The sequence below is a fragment of the Pleurodeles waltl genome, chromosome 1_2, assembly GCF_031143425.1.
Source record: "Pleurodeles waltl isolate 20211129_DDA chromosome 1_2, aPleWal1.hap1.20221129, whole genome shotgun sequence".
Classification (NCBI taxonomy): domain Eukaryota; kingdom Metazoa; phylum Chordata; class Amphibia; order Caudata; family Salamandridae; genus Pleurodeles; species Pleurodeles waltl.
This window is the reverse complement of record NC_090437.1, coordinates 661,328,263-661,342,908: the sequence shown is the minus strand read 5'-3', so window position 1 is coordinate 661,342,908 and position 14,646 is coordinate 661,328,263.

The window sequence follows — 14,646 nt, the reverse complement described above, 5'->3', positions numbered from 1 at the left end:
CAGACTCCGTAGTGTGGCCCTCCAGGGCAATGTGGGATGCAGCCCCCTGGTGCTCTGGTGCCACTGCTCCTACACCTGATGATGATAATGCACACAAGAACAGGGAGACCACAAAAAGGGGGGTACGACAGAAGAAAGACATGTTGAGTGCATGCATTACCGCTACCGTTGGCGGACATGACAGACACAGAAGCCCCCTGAACTACGCTGCGCTCTTGGGCTCCACTGTTCAATTCCTGGGAAATGGCCTACAAGGCTATGGATGACATCTGCACACATAGATGACACAGGGGCATGACTAGGTGTACTTGGCACTCTACAGAGGTTGGCTGGGGTGCCACAAGGCCTGCCTTATGGAGGGACCTTGCCTACGGAACTCGCCCTGGCCTAGGGGAACCCACAGCCCACCTCCCCCACCCAGACACCTCCACTGCGCGCAATGTCAGCAGAATGAGAGTGTACTCATCCCCATGTGGCTGCTGTGATGCCCTCAAGCGCCCATCCAACTCCGGGTAGGCCACCGCCAGGATCCTGAACATCAGGGAGGTCATGGTGCGACAGGCACCCCTCCCACGTTGGGAGGCCATCCCCAGCTGAGCCTCCGCCGTCTTCTTGCTCTAGTGGCGAATGTCCTCCCATCTTTTCCGGCAGTGGGTGCTCTGTCTGTGGTAGACCCCCAGGGTCCGGACGTCCTTGGCGATGGCACGCCAAATATCTTTCTTCTGGTGGGCACTGACCTACATGAAATGTACAGGGGGAAGAGTAAGTAATTACCAACTCCACTTTCAGAGTGATTGGCCCCCATCTCTACCCTTGGCATGTGGCACATGCATTCACCGTCTTTCATGCACGCAGCATTCTCCCCCCTTCCTTCTTGCATCCAGCCCTCTCCACACAGGCATAGCCCATGCAGCATGCTCACAGTGTACTCACCTGTTTGTCTGGAGGACCGTAGAGTAGCGTGTACTGGGGGAGGACCCCATCCACGAGTTTCTCCAACTCCTCCTTTGTGAAGGCAGGTGCCCTTTCCCCAGACACTCGAGCCATTGTCTCTTCCAGACCGAGGTCACAGCAGCACTTGCAGTGTAGGTTCTCTCCTGTCGAAGATCAGTTATAGAGTGATGGAATAGATAGAAAATGGCGGTAACGTCCGCGGTGGTGCATACCGTCACCGCCGGCGTACATCGTCATTGGCTCCTGGGACCCATAGGATCCAATGTTAACCAATGCAGCATTGTGCCGCGGTCTTCGACCGCCTACCGCGACGGTGTACAACGCCAGCGCAGTTACCTCACATCCCATTGTCCCACTTTAGAGGTCAGGCAGCCACCATTTCAGGGGCCCACATGGCTTTATTTTAAACTGCGTCGCACATACCTAGGCCTACACTCAACACACATACAGGCCACTTTTTGAGTATGAATGGTGTACTGGGTAATCTGTGGGTACATACCTCTGAGTTGCTTGACTCTGTGCTCGCTGTTGTTCTTCATAGGCACCGTCCGCTGGGACATGTGAGGAGATGGTGACATCCTCCGGTGTACCGACCGTTGGTGGACCTGTCGACAATGGAGGAGCGACATGTGATTATCACATACAGGCTTGACCGTGCCACAATCCAGGAACTGTGTACCCAGTTGGAGCCAGACCTGATGTCAGCAATCCGCCATCCCACAGGAATCCCCCCTCAAGTGCAGGTTCTGTCAGTGCTCCATTTCCTTGCAAGTGGGTCATTTCAAACAACAGTGGCCATAGCATCAGGGATGTCCCAGCCTATGTTTTCCAACGTGTTGTCCAGAGTGTTGTCTGCCCTTCTGAAACACATGCGGAGCTACATCGTTTTCCCTCAGGTGGAGGATTTGCCTACAGTGAAAGGTGATTTCTATGCCCTGGGACATATCCCCAACATCATAGGTGCCATTGATGGGACACATGTGGCTTTGGTCCCCCCCCCACAGGAGTGAACAGGTGTACAGAAACTGGAAGAGTTATCATTCAATGAATATACAGATGGCATGTTTGGCAGACCAGTACATCTCCCATTTGAATGACATGTTCCCTGGCTCAGTGCATGACGCCTACATCCTGCGTAATAGCAGCATCCCTTATGTGATGGGTCAACTCCAGAGGCACCGTGTGTGGCTATTAGGTGAGCACCTGAAAGCAAGACAGTGGGAATGGTTGTCTGGGTCTGGGGATATCTCTACAGGTTAGTGCGTGTCTAACAGTTGTCCCTCGCCATTTGCAGGTGACTCTGGTTACCCCAACCTGTCATTGCTACTGACCCCAGTGAGGAATCCCAGGACAAGGGCAGAGGAACGCTACAATGAGGCCTATGGGCGAACTAGGAGGGTGATCGAGCGGACCTTCGGCCTCCTGAAGGTGAGGTTCAGGTGCCTCCATATGACAGGTGGATCCCTATTCTACTCACCAAAGAAGGTGTGCCAGATCATCGTGGCCTGCTGTATGCTTCACAACTTGGCTTTGCGACGACAGGTGCCTTTTCTGCAGTAGGATGGTCCAGATGGCGGTGTTGTGGCAGCTGTGGAGCCTGTGGACAGTGAAGATGAGGAAGCAGAGGAAGAAGACATGAACAACAGGGACTCAGTGATCCAGCAATATTTCCAGTGAGACACAGGTAAGAATACAAATCTGCCTACTACATGTACTTTAACACTACTACCTCTCTACTGTCTGTCGTTTTCACCCAGTGTATGGTCACTGAGTTGTCTCTTTCCCTTACGATTTCACAGATGTGGGTCCCACTGTGTGACATCTGCTTAGATTCCTCATGGACTAGAGCTGTGTGACATAGGTATGTTGACATTACAATTGAAAGAGCTTTTTGTCACTGTAATTCCTAATACACTATTTCGAAATCACAGATGGACTTCAGATTGTTTTGTGCTTTAAGGGTGTTTATTTAAGTGCTCAATATTGGTGGGGGTAGTGACATGGTGAGGGGTGATGGTGGAGGAATGTCCATGGCAGAGTCCAGTCTATTAGTCTCACAGGTGCATAGCCCTAATGGGCATAGGAAGTGGAGCTGGGGCAGTTTGAGTATGGACAGGGTGACAAAGTGGGAAAGTAGGATGACAATCAGGGTGGTCTCACTTCTTGGCGGGGTCTTGGCATCATGCTCTGTCTTTGCCCTGGATCTCAGGGACCATTTGCGGGGTGGTTCTCCCTCTGCAGGGGGTGGGGTGCTGGTGTGGTGGTCCTGTGGCAGGGCGTCCTGTCCACTAGCGCCGGCGGAGGTGGTGGGCAGTTCATCGTCCATGCTAGTGTCAGGGGCCCCTTGTGGTGCTACAGTGTCCCTCCTGGTGTTCACGAGTTCCTTTAGCACCCCTACTATGGTGCCCAGGGTGGAGCGGATGGTTCTGAGTTCCTCCCTGAAGCCCATATACTGTTCCTCCTGCAGGCGCTGGGTCTCCTGAAACTTGGCCAGTACTGTTGCCATCATCTCCTGGGAGTGGTGGTAGGCTCCCATGATGGAGGAGAGGGCCTCGTGGAGAGTGGGTTCCCTTGGCCTGTCCGCCCCCTGTTGCACAGCAGCCCCCCCAGTTCCCCTGTGTTCCTGGGCCTCCGTCCCCTGGACCATGTGCCCACTGCCACTGCCCTCAGGTCACTGTTGTTGTTGGGGTGGTGGGTTAGCCTGGGTTCCCTGTAGTGGTGGACACACAGCTGATTGACGTGTCCTGGGGACGGAGGTATGGGCCCACTGGGTGAGTGCTGTGCTGATGTTTCCAGAGGGGGGAAGGTCTGTGGTGGCCTGTGACTGGGTGAGGGGAACCGACCGTCCCGAGGTCCCCGATGGTCCGGGCTGGTCATCTAGATCCAGTTGGACAGAGCTGCTGTCATCACTGTGGGCCTCTTCTGTTGGTGGTGTGGAAATGTGTGGACCCTCCTGTCCGGTGACGTTGGGTAGGGGTCCTGCAGGGGTATAAAAGGATGGTTATTACATCTGTGTGTGTCATGGGTGCAATGGGTGCAATGGGTGGGTGACCGTGTACCCCAGTGCTTGCATTCCTGTGTGGGACCTTGTGTGATGATGGTTTAGGGGGGTGTATGGGTATGTGCAGTGGGCATGCTTTACTGATGGGTGTCCATGCTTTGTTGTTGCATGCATGTACTTTAACACTACTACCTCTCTACTGTCTGTCGTTTTCACCCAGTGTATGGTCACTGAGTTGTCTCTTTCCCTTACGATTTCACAGATGTGGGTCCCACTGTGTGACATCTGCTTAGATTCCTCATGGACTAGAGCTGTGTGACATAGGTATGTTGACATTACAATTGAAAGAGCTTTTTGTCACTGTAATTCCTAATACACTATTTCGAAATCACAGATAGACTTCAGATTGTTTTGTGCTTTAAGGGTGTTTATTTAAGTGCTCAATATTGGTGGGGGTAGTGACATGGTGAGGGGTGATGGTGGAGGAATGTCCATGGCAGAGTCCAGTCTATTAGTCTCACAGGTGCATAGCCCTAATGGGCATAGGAAGTGGAGCTGGGGCAGTTTGAGTATGGACAGGGTGACAAAGTGGGAAAGTAGGATGACAATCAGGGTGGTCTCACTTCTTGGCGGGGTCTTGGCATCATGCTCTGTCTTTGCCCTGGATCTCAGGGACCATTTGCGGGGTGGTTCTCCCTCTGCAGGGGGTGGGGTGCTGGTGTGGTGGTCCTGTGGCAGGGCGTCCTGTCCACTAGCGCCGGCGGAGGTGGTGGGCAGTTCATCGTCCATGCTAGTGTCAGGGGCCCCTTGTGGTGCTACAGTGTCCCTCCTGGTGTTCACGAGTTCCTTTAGCACCCCTACTATGGTGCCCAGGGTGGAGCGGATGGTTCTGAGTTCCTCCCTGAAGCCCATATACTGTTCCTCCTGCAGGCGCTGGGTCTCCTGAAACTTGGCCAGTACTGTTGCCATCATCTCCTGGGAGTGGTGGTAGGCTCCCATGATGGAGGAGAGGGCCTCGTGGAGAGTGGGTTCCCTTGGCCTGTCCGCCCCCTGTTGCACAGCAGCCCCCCCAGTTCCCCTGTGTTCCTGGGCCTCCGTCCCCTGGACCATGTGCCCACTGCCACTGCCCTCAGGTCACTGTTGTTGTTGGGGTGGTGGGTTAGCCTGGGTTCCCTGTAGTGGTGGACACACAGCTGATTGACGTGTCCTGGGGACGGAGGTATGGGCCCACTGGGTGAGTGCTGTGCTGATGTTTCCAGAGGGGGGAAGGTCTGTGGTGGCCTGTGACTGGGTGAGGGGAACCGACCGTCCCGAGGTCCCCGATGGTCCGGGCTGGTCATCTAGATCCAGTTGGACAGAGCTGCTGTCATCACTGTGGGCCTCTTCTGTTGGTGGTGTGGAAATGTGTGGACCCTCCTGTCCGGTGACGTTGGGTAGGGGTCCTGCAGGGGTATAAAAGGATGGTTATTACATCTGTGTGTGTCATGGGTGCAATGGGTGCAATGGGTGGGTGACCGTGTACCCCAGTGCTTGCATTCCTGTGTGGGACCTTGTGTGATGATGGTTTAGGGGGGTGTATGGGTATGTGCAGTGGGCATGCTTTACTGATGGGTGTCCATGCTTTGTTGTTGCATGCAGGGCTTGGTGTTGGGATGGGTGGTTTGTGATGTTGGGACATATGTGAGGAGTTGAGTGCTGGGGGTGAGGGTGGGGGTATGTGCTGGCATGCAGTTAGGGTGGGGGATGTAATAGTTAAGATGTGTCTTACCAGAGTCCATTCCTCCACCTACTCCTGCGAGGCCCTCAGGATGCAGAATCACCAAGAACTGCTCCTCCCATGTTGTTAGTTGTGGGGGAGGTGGGGGGGGGGCCGCCGCCAGTCCGCTGAACCGCCAGGTGGTGTCTTGAGACCACGGAATGCACCTTCCCCCGTAGGTCTTCCATCTCTTCCTGAAGTCCTCCCGATTTCTTGGGTGCTGTGCCACTGCGTTGACTCTGTCCACTATTCTTCGCCATAGCTCCATCTTCCTTGCAATGGAGGTGTGCTTCACCTGTGATCCGAATAGCTGTGGCTCTACCCGGACGATTTCCTCCACCATGACCCTGAGCTCCTCCTCCGAGAACCTGGGGTGTCTTTGCCGTGCCATGGGGTGGTGTAGGTGATGTGTGTGGTGATAAGTGTGCTGATATGTAGTGGGGTGTTGCGTGAGGTGCGTGGAAATTCTGTGGGTGATGGTATTGTGTGCCTGTGGATGCTGTTGTTCTTGCTGGTGGTGTCTTTCTCTGGCCTTCTTTCATAATTTTTGGTCATAGGGGTTTGTGGGTGATGTGGGTGTGTGTTTTATATTGTATTGGATGTGTGGGAGTGGTGTGTGTATGTGTATCAGGTGTGTGTATTTCGAATTGTCCAATGTGGATGTGTTTTGTAGGAGTGTGTGTATTTTGAGCGCGGCGGTGTGTACCGCCAATGGAATACCGCGGTTGAAAGACCGGCGCGTGGATTTGTGTGTCGTGATAGTGTGGGCGTATTTCTGTTGACGTGACAGTAGAGGATTTGTTTTCGCCAGTTTATCACTGACCTTTGGTGTGGCGGACTTGTGTGGGTGTCTAGATTTTGGCGGATTCCGTACTGTGGGTCATAATAGCTGTGGCGGAATTCCGCGGCCGCGGCGGTGTGTTGGTGGTGTTCTGCACGGCGGTAAGCAGCTTTTACCGCCGATGTTGTAATGACCACCAAAATGTGCTGAGAAACATGGCTGCTTTTTACCTTTGGTAAAAACAGCCATTAGCCAATAACATACTGCCTTATCATAAGCATGTACCCCAGCATACCATGAACTTACCATGGTATACCACTGCACAATATATAACTAAGGCCCATATTTATACTTTTTATCGCTGCATTTGCATACAATTGTATTTTGCAAGTTTGCTTTTGCTTCAAAAAATGATGCACATGCGGCACTAAAAAAGTATAACTCTGGGCCTAAGTATTTTTAAAAATTATAACTTTAAAACATTTTACACTATGCACACATACGTCCAAAAACTACAATTTACACCAAATAATACATTTTTCTGCCACACTACTTCGGCATCTGTTAACACACTTTCACATTACATCTGCTTCAATTACTATACTCCACTGTACACCACAATACTCTATGGCACTCCACTGTACACTATTGCACTCTACGCTAAATTACTCCACTCTACACCACTCCACTCTATGCTAATCCACTGTACACTCCACTCTTTGCCACTCCACTCCATGTCACTACGCCCTACGCTATTACAATCTATGACACTCCATTTTGACACTCTAGTGTATGCGAATACATTGTACGTCCTCCCACTCTATGCTACTCTGCTGTATGATATACCACTGTATGCAACTTCACTCTGCAACACTACACTCTTCGTTATTGCATTCTAAGCCACTCCACAGTACGCCACTTCATTCACAGTACTGCACTGAATTAAATTCCTCAGTACGCCACTGCACTCTGCACCTCTTTACTCTAAGACAATCTACTGTATGTTATTACACTGTACATCATTCCCTTCTATGCCACTCCACTCTACCGCAATACACTCCATGCTATTACATTATACAAAACTCCACTCTACTCAATGGTGGTTCACTCCACATCGATAAAATATACTCCAGTAACACTATATGTTAATCCACTCTACACCACTCCACTCTACACTGGTACACTCAATGCCACTCCACTGTATGTCACTCCATTATATGCTACTCCACTCTATTCAAATCAACTGTACACTACTCCACTCTGTCCCACTACAATCTTCACCACTACTTTTAACACTATTACACTTTATGCCAGTTCAGTATATGCTATTCCACTGCATGCCACTATAAGTTACAACACTCCACTGTATGCTCCTCCACTACATGCTATTTCACTCTATGCCACTCCGCTCTACAATTCTCCACTATACGCTATTGTACTGAATGCCTCTAAACTGTACCTCATTCCACTGTACACTGCTCCACTGCACTCTATGCTATTACACTCCACGCTACTACACTCTACCCCATTCCACTCTCTGCCACTCCACTATACACTAGTCTACTGTACACTACTGCACTCCACAACACTCCACTGTATGCTATTCCACTCTACATCACCCCACTATATGCCACTGCCACTCCACTGCACCGTACTACACTGTACAACACTCCAATGTATGGCACTCCACTCTATACCACTCCACTAAGCAGTATTCCATTCAATGCCACATTCCACTCTACTCCACTCTATTCTACACTTTACAACACTGTCCTCCACTGTAACGTATAACACTGTACTCAACACCAGTAAACTTTCCCATTTCACAATTTCTTTAAATGTAAAAAAACATTAAAATTCAATGAAAAACCCAAAGGTTAAACCTTTGTTATAGTTAGGAAAACCTTACTTATTCATTTTATACAACCTAAACTTAAATACACAAACATTAGAAATTCTTCACTGATAGTTATACCTTAAATGTATAATGTACGCATTACCTTTATATTTATAAAACTTTATTTATTCTTTAGCTACAAACAAAAGTTAGAGTAGACAAAAATGAACATTTTTAAACTTATATTTCTAACTTTAATTTATAATAAATACAACACCTTTGAATTATTATAACTTGCGCTTCTCCATACACAACGTATTCAACTCGGTAGCTACATTAACTATAACTCGCCACTCTCACCATGCATTGTTTTCTCACAAAATATATGATTTCCAATGTCAATACTTTTATTGAAAACATTATTTTAGATGGTATAACTGACATAATATAAAACGGAATAAGCAGTGCATTGAGAAGGTTCGTGTTATAGTTAATGCATTGTATTATATAGTTAAATCAATTTGCCTTAGTTTAAACAAAATACATTTAATAATTGTTGCCCACACCTGCACCCAATAATGGCTGTTAAATAATGTGCCTGAGCCGCAGTCACAACAACCACCTCAAAAACATGCATTGGCAAAGCCATTAAGTTTTGCCTAGGCATTGACCACCTCATAGCACTTTTTTTTTTACCTTTAAGCCATGTTGCACAGCAGCTTGTACTGCTGTGCAATGTGTTGTTTGAAGGGGTTCAACTCATCGAAGAACAAGAGAAGGGCGGGAGTGGGTGAAAATCAATGGCGGGCAGGGGGTTTGGGGGAAAGTTACTTTTGGAGCAGGAGGAGGACGGGGGTTTTGGATGAAAACGGGCAGTGGGAGGTGACATGAGGGAGGGTGACACTACAGAGGGTGGGGTAGGCCGACACCACAGAGGGCACGGAGGGTAACTCCATGGAGAGTGGTAGGAGGACAGGGATGAAGGAGGGGGACTACAGAGCATGCACTCCCCAAATGCATATGGGTATGTAAAAAAAAAGAAAAAGAGTACCTGCTGGCCAGTAGAAGGAAAGCAGTACTTGGTCCAAGCTCCACGGCAGGGACCAAAGACTCTGTGGGAGCCAAACAATGGTAAGTTAAGGTAAGTAATGGATGTGCTGTAAGCCTGCTTTAAGATTTTTGTTCTGACAGCTCATGCACACTGTAAGTACACCTAAAAAGGGAGTAGTACAGGAGCGAGCTGACTCTTACCTGAAAAACAGGAAAAAAACAGATGCCTTCACCCGCTGCACTCGTTCAGAAACAGCCTCTAGTTCACGTATGCTATTCTGGATCCTCTCTTTGATTCTGCTGAAGAGGAAGCTTAATCAGCCAAATTAAAATACAAAAACATAAACAAATAAACATATATTTGTTTACATTCTCTACTTTGGCTGACCAGGCTTCTCTCTCAGTAAAAGCAACGGTAAGAGCCAACTTCTGTGAGCCGAGGGCTGATTCAGAAAATGCTGAATGAGCACCCCAAAAACAAAGGATCTGTATATTTTTCAACCTATCTTTTAGGTAAGAGGCAGCTCCTGCAGCGCTTTAAGGACTCATAGCACACACCTGAGGAATGTTGGGAGCTAGTTGTACAGAATGCCCCCTTTGGGGCTTATAACAATAGCAGTCTGATCCCAACGTTCCATTCAGAATACTAATAATAGCTAAAAAATGTTGTGTAAGTTGCAAGGTTCAATAGAGCATTTGCATATATCTAACCCTGAGTAATATCTTGCATAATTAAATACACCCTTTTTACTCTAAATAAAACGTGTTTCAGTATATAAGTCGGACTATTACCATATCGGGAGGAGATACTGAAAATCAGCAGCAGTTGAAACTGCTGAAAGTAAAGTGTGTGATCTGAACTTACATGCACAGACGTCAATGGTGCACAGAAGTATTCTTTAACAGTAAAACAAAATCAGTTGCCTCCTGTCATGGTTGAAAGAAATGACAATGTTGCGTATGATATATAGAGAATATTGTCAAAAAGCATGAATGTACTGAAGATGATTATGGGTACCTAACACTAGAACAAAGTTAACTTTCAGTATGGAAACTACAGTACATATAAAAAAGTATTCTTGAGGCAGATGATGCTTCTTTCTTAACTCAAAAGGGCATACAGATTTTGAACGTAGAGGTTTCACCAGAAACACTACACTATTGCAAAGGGTCTCCAAGACATCTGAGTCAAAATTACAAACTTCTTTTCCAGTTCAAGATTAGAGCCAGTGCTATGTAAAGGCCACCACAGATAGCTGCCACCAAAGAACGCCACAAGGAAGTGCTAGATTGCTACAAACGGCCGCAACAACACTTTTGGCCTCATTACGACATGAGCAGTCAGAGGACCACCAATGCTGTGGTGGCGGTCGGACTGCCGCACTCCAGGCAGTTCGACACCCACATTACGACCCTGGTGGTTGGACCGCCAGGGGACTGCCTTCCCCACCAGGAACATGGTTCCCGATGGGCTGATGGGGGTCGGAGTGGTGGTCAGCCAAGGCAGCGCTGAGTTCAACGCTGCTACACTGATCACAAGTCCAGTTTCCGCCAGCCTTTTCATGGCAGGGACCCCATGATGAAAAGGCTGGTGGAAACCCTGTGCTGGGGGCCACAGGGTGGCCTCTGCAGTGCCCACAACCATGTGGTGGGCAGTGCAGGGGGCCCCCTGCCAGCACCCTCAGAATACGCACTGTTTTCTTTGCAAGGGTACTATTGTGTTACGGTGTTGGTCTTGGCTCCCTTAACTGAGGAATTCATTTTGATTTGATTAACCACAGTGAGACATAAGATGGGGGGTTGGAGAAATCACCCAAAATCCCTGTGAATTACATGGCATCTCCAGAGCATTTCTGAGTTAATGCTTAGCTGACCATACTCCAGTGGCGGAGGACAAGGACACTGGGTTGCTTTGTAGTGTTTGGAAGCTGCTTGTCTCATTATACCTCCATCAGGTCCTGAAAGTGTTACTACCAAAAGATCGAGGGGTAGTTAAGTCCAGCTGACTCTTAAGAAGCAAAGTTATCGCTGCACCAGTTGGGAGGAATACACAAAAGGGAGAAATGTAATAACACTGGCCCCTGGCTGGACCTGTGTTATACACAAACTGCAAAGTACATGATAAAAACACTGCAGACTTCCTATAAGCCACGGTTTCTCTGCCAAAATCTGGGAGCCCATTGAAGTACAGACAGAGAAATTCTTCTGTTTGTTTTGGTTGGGGTCTTTAACTGCCAAATCCCCTTAGCCAGATTTGGGACCAGGTTCCTAAGAAAAGTTCTGCAACCTGTCATGAAAAGAGCTGCCTTGACCCTGCAAGGGAAGGAGCGGACAGACCACTGAGGAGGTGGTGGAGGTGCCCTTACACAAGGAAGATGATACATAGAAAGGTAATACTAGAAGGAGCCAAGGCAGGAAGCTGCCTCCTGCAGCCCAGAAAAGCATCTGCACTACCAGTGCACATGGTGAGGCATTGAGATTCTGGTGACACTGGGGTGTGCTTAGAAGCTAGACCCACCCAGACAATAGAGCCATCACAAAAACCACAAACACATCTGGTGGCCTTCTCTACAAAACGAGTAACACATGTGATGGCTTGTTGCTAAGAAATTCAAAAACGTAGATGTTTATCACAGACCCAAACTACAACAAGAGGTTTGATGGTGGAACCAAGACCACCCATCTTGATCACGTATGACTTCAGCCTTTGTCTGGATCAATACTGCAACTGTGCTTGGTCTCTTTCTCAGGCTAGCGCTTGCTCCACCTTGCCTCCTTGCAACCATAAGTGCGTGCATGTGTGCCAGAGACTGTGGCACAGTCTAACGGGATGGACCAGGAATGCTATGCCCCCATCCCAGCCCTCCCCCTAGCCAGGAGTGGCAAGCCCAGCATGTGGAGAGCTGAGCAGCCAAACTGAGAAAGGTATAATGTGAGGAAAAAAATACATTGCAAGGAGAACTTTAGGACCCTGGACACGATCTCAAACCATGAACATTCAAGAGAAAGAGATGGTTAAATGAGAGAGGTCTTCAGAATGGTAACCTGAAAGTTCTCAATCTGCAGGGCCAATGTGTTTTGACTTGCACGAAAGAAATCTGTACCTTATCCAAGGGATCATCCCGAAAGTAGAATTGGCTATCTCCCTCTTATAGGTATTTAGAGCATTAGTGTACCATATATCAAACACTCTACCTTATGTACAGAATAGAGTTGTTTGTCAGAAATAAAGTGAGAAATAAAGTAATTTCTCTTTAAGTGAAAGCACTTTCCTTTAAGTTAAATTATTATGTGTTTCACTGAGTTCTGAACTTCCGCCCTACACTAACACCATCAGCAAGGCGTGGACTGCTCGACGTTGCTACCCTGAGGCCCAAGTCCTGAATGGGTGTAATTTGTGCGCAGTTTGTGGTTCAGTTGTAAAGTAAAGTAACAGAACACAAGTGGTGAAAGGCTCGGATTATTATATTCATAGCTTAGGTGTACGGTCTGCTGTGAGGCTTCTGAAAAAGTTCCCACATGCAGGCACGAAATTAAAATTACACATGCAATGAATTGAGCAAATCAGGTGCTGTTAACTACCACATCAGGAGTAAGTCCTGATTAGAAGGCAATAGGACTGACAAAAAGCGTCAGAAGAAAGTTTAAAACTGGTGTTTCCATACCCGTGGGCAACTGCAGTGGACAGCAGTTGAAAAAGGCAACATTATGAAAAAAACTTTCATCTCTAATACCTGACTTACAGCCAACTGGAAAAGTGGCAAATTTCGCTGGTGTAAACCGGGGAATTTTACTTACTTTTGCTTTAAGAATGTGCAAAAATGTTTGGGGGTTGCGCTACTGTAGGTGTTTATTTCCTTGGGCATGGCAGTCTTTATGTCTACTGGGACACAGATAATTGCAGAAAGGTAAATGGGTGATTTTTCGGTAACTGCCTATGTTATGATAACTTTCTTGTGGCCACATTTAATTTATTTATGACAAAAATATTGTTCTTGCTTTCACCTGCTAATGCATTGAAAACAGCATTTCTGCATCCCTGCGGTTGTAAGTGTTAGCACATTAAAGCCAAAACTATTGACATTGCCATAACTCATTTATGTAGTGAAGACTACGTTCCTATAAATGTCAGAGTGCTTTTTAGGCATAGGTAACAATACACAATAAATAAATAAATAAATACAGTTAGACATATGGTATTTACATAATAAATACATGGCAGCATTAGGCACACACAAATGGAGTATTACTCGGTATGGTGGCTGCAGGAGAAATTGGGATAGGAGATACATACCTGGCTGGGGATAATTTATGGGATTCGCTGTTGCCTGGCAGCAAACCTTGCTTACCTATCTGCCTGTCTGCATGTTATCCCTTGGACTTGTTCCTCTGTGAGTTACACCTCAGTTCGCACCTTTCTTTCTTGCAGGTTCTTCCTAACTGCCTGCTTCTCCGGACCCGGAAGTTCATGCGCTTCTTTACCATGTACCGTGCGTGGATGAGATGTCTTGCCTCACACTCCACTAAAGAGGTGGTTTATAGGCAGCAGCTATGTTTTACACGAATGATGTCCAATGTTCCTATGCCTTTACTGCTGCAGTTTGGATCGATAATAAACGGACTTTATATATCACACTCTCCTCTTAGTCATTAATAAAATGTAAGGTTTTCACTGTACTCTAGTTTGGAAAATCCTCTTTCGCAAAAAGGGTTTTGGGTAACAAATGTACCGGAGCGGGATGCCAACTGCTGAAATAGTACATATCGAGCACGCTTCTTTTCTCCAGTTTAAACATTTTTCTTTCGTGGGCCGCAAGGCATATGGCTCCGTCAAAGTAAATGTAGATTGAATCTGGTTAATAATCTCTACCTGTTGTTTAATGGGGCTTTCATTGTGACCCACCGAACCACTAAGGCTCGAAGCCTCCAATTTCATTTGATAGAACAGTAACGTTTCCCATGGCATGTACTGCACGAAACCAATACACTGCCCCTTTGTCAATCTTTCAGCACGTTTCTGTTCATTAACTCTTTATAGTTTATACAGGCTATCATATCGATAGGGGAAACATTTACTGGCAAATCACAGAGGAAATGAGTTTGTGTCTATAAAGAAAAACAAGTGGCGCATCCGCGTGCGTCTACCAAGCAACATTCTCCTCTGTACCAGGGGTTCTGTGTCCTGACTGATTTATTTTCGAAGCGTGAGGCCTATTGCAGGCCCGTGGTAGCCTCAACTACTTGCACAAAGGCGGGAAAAGTAGAAC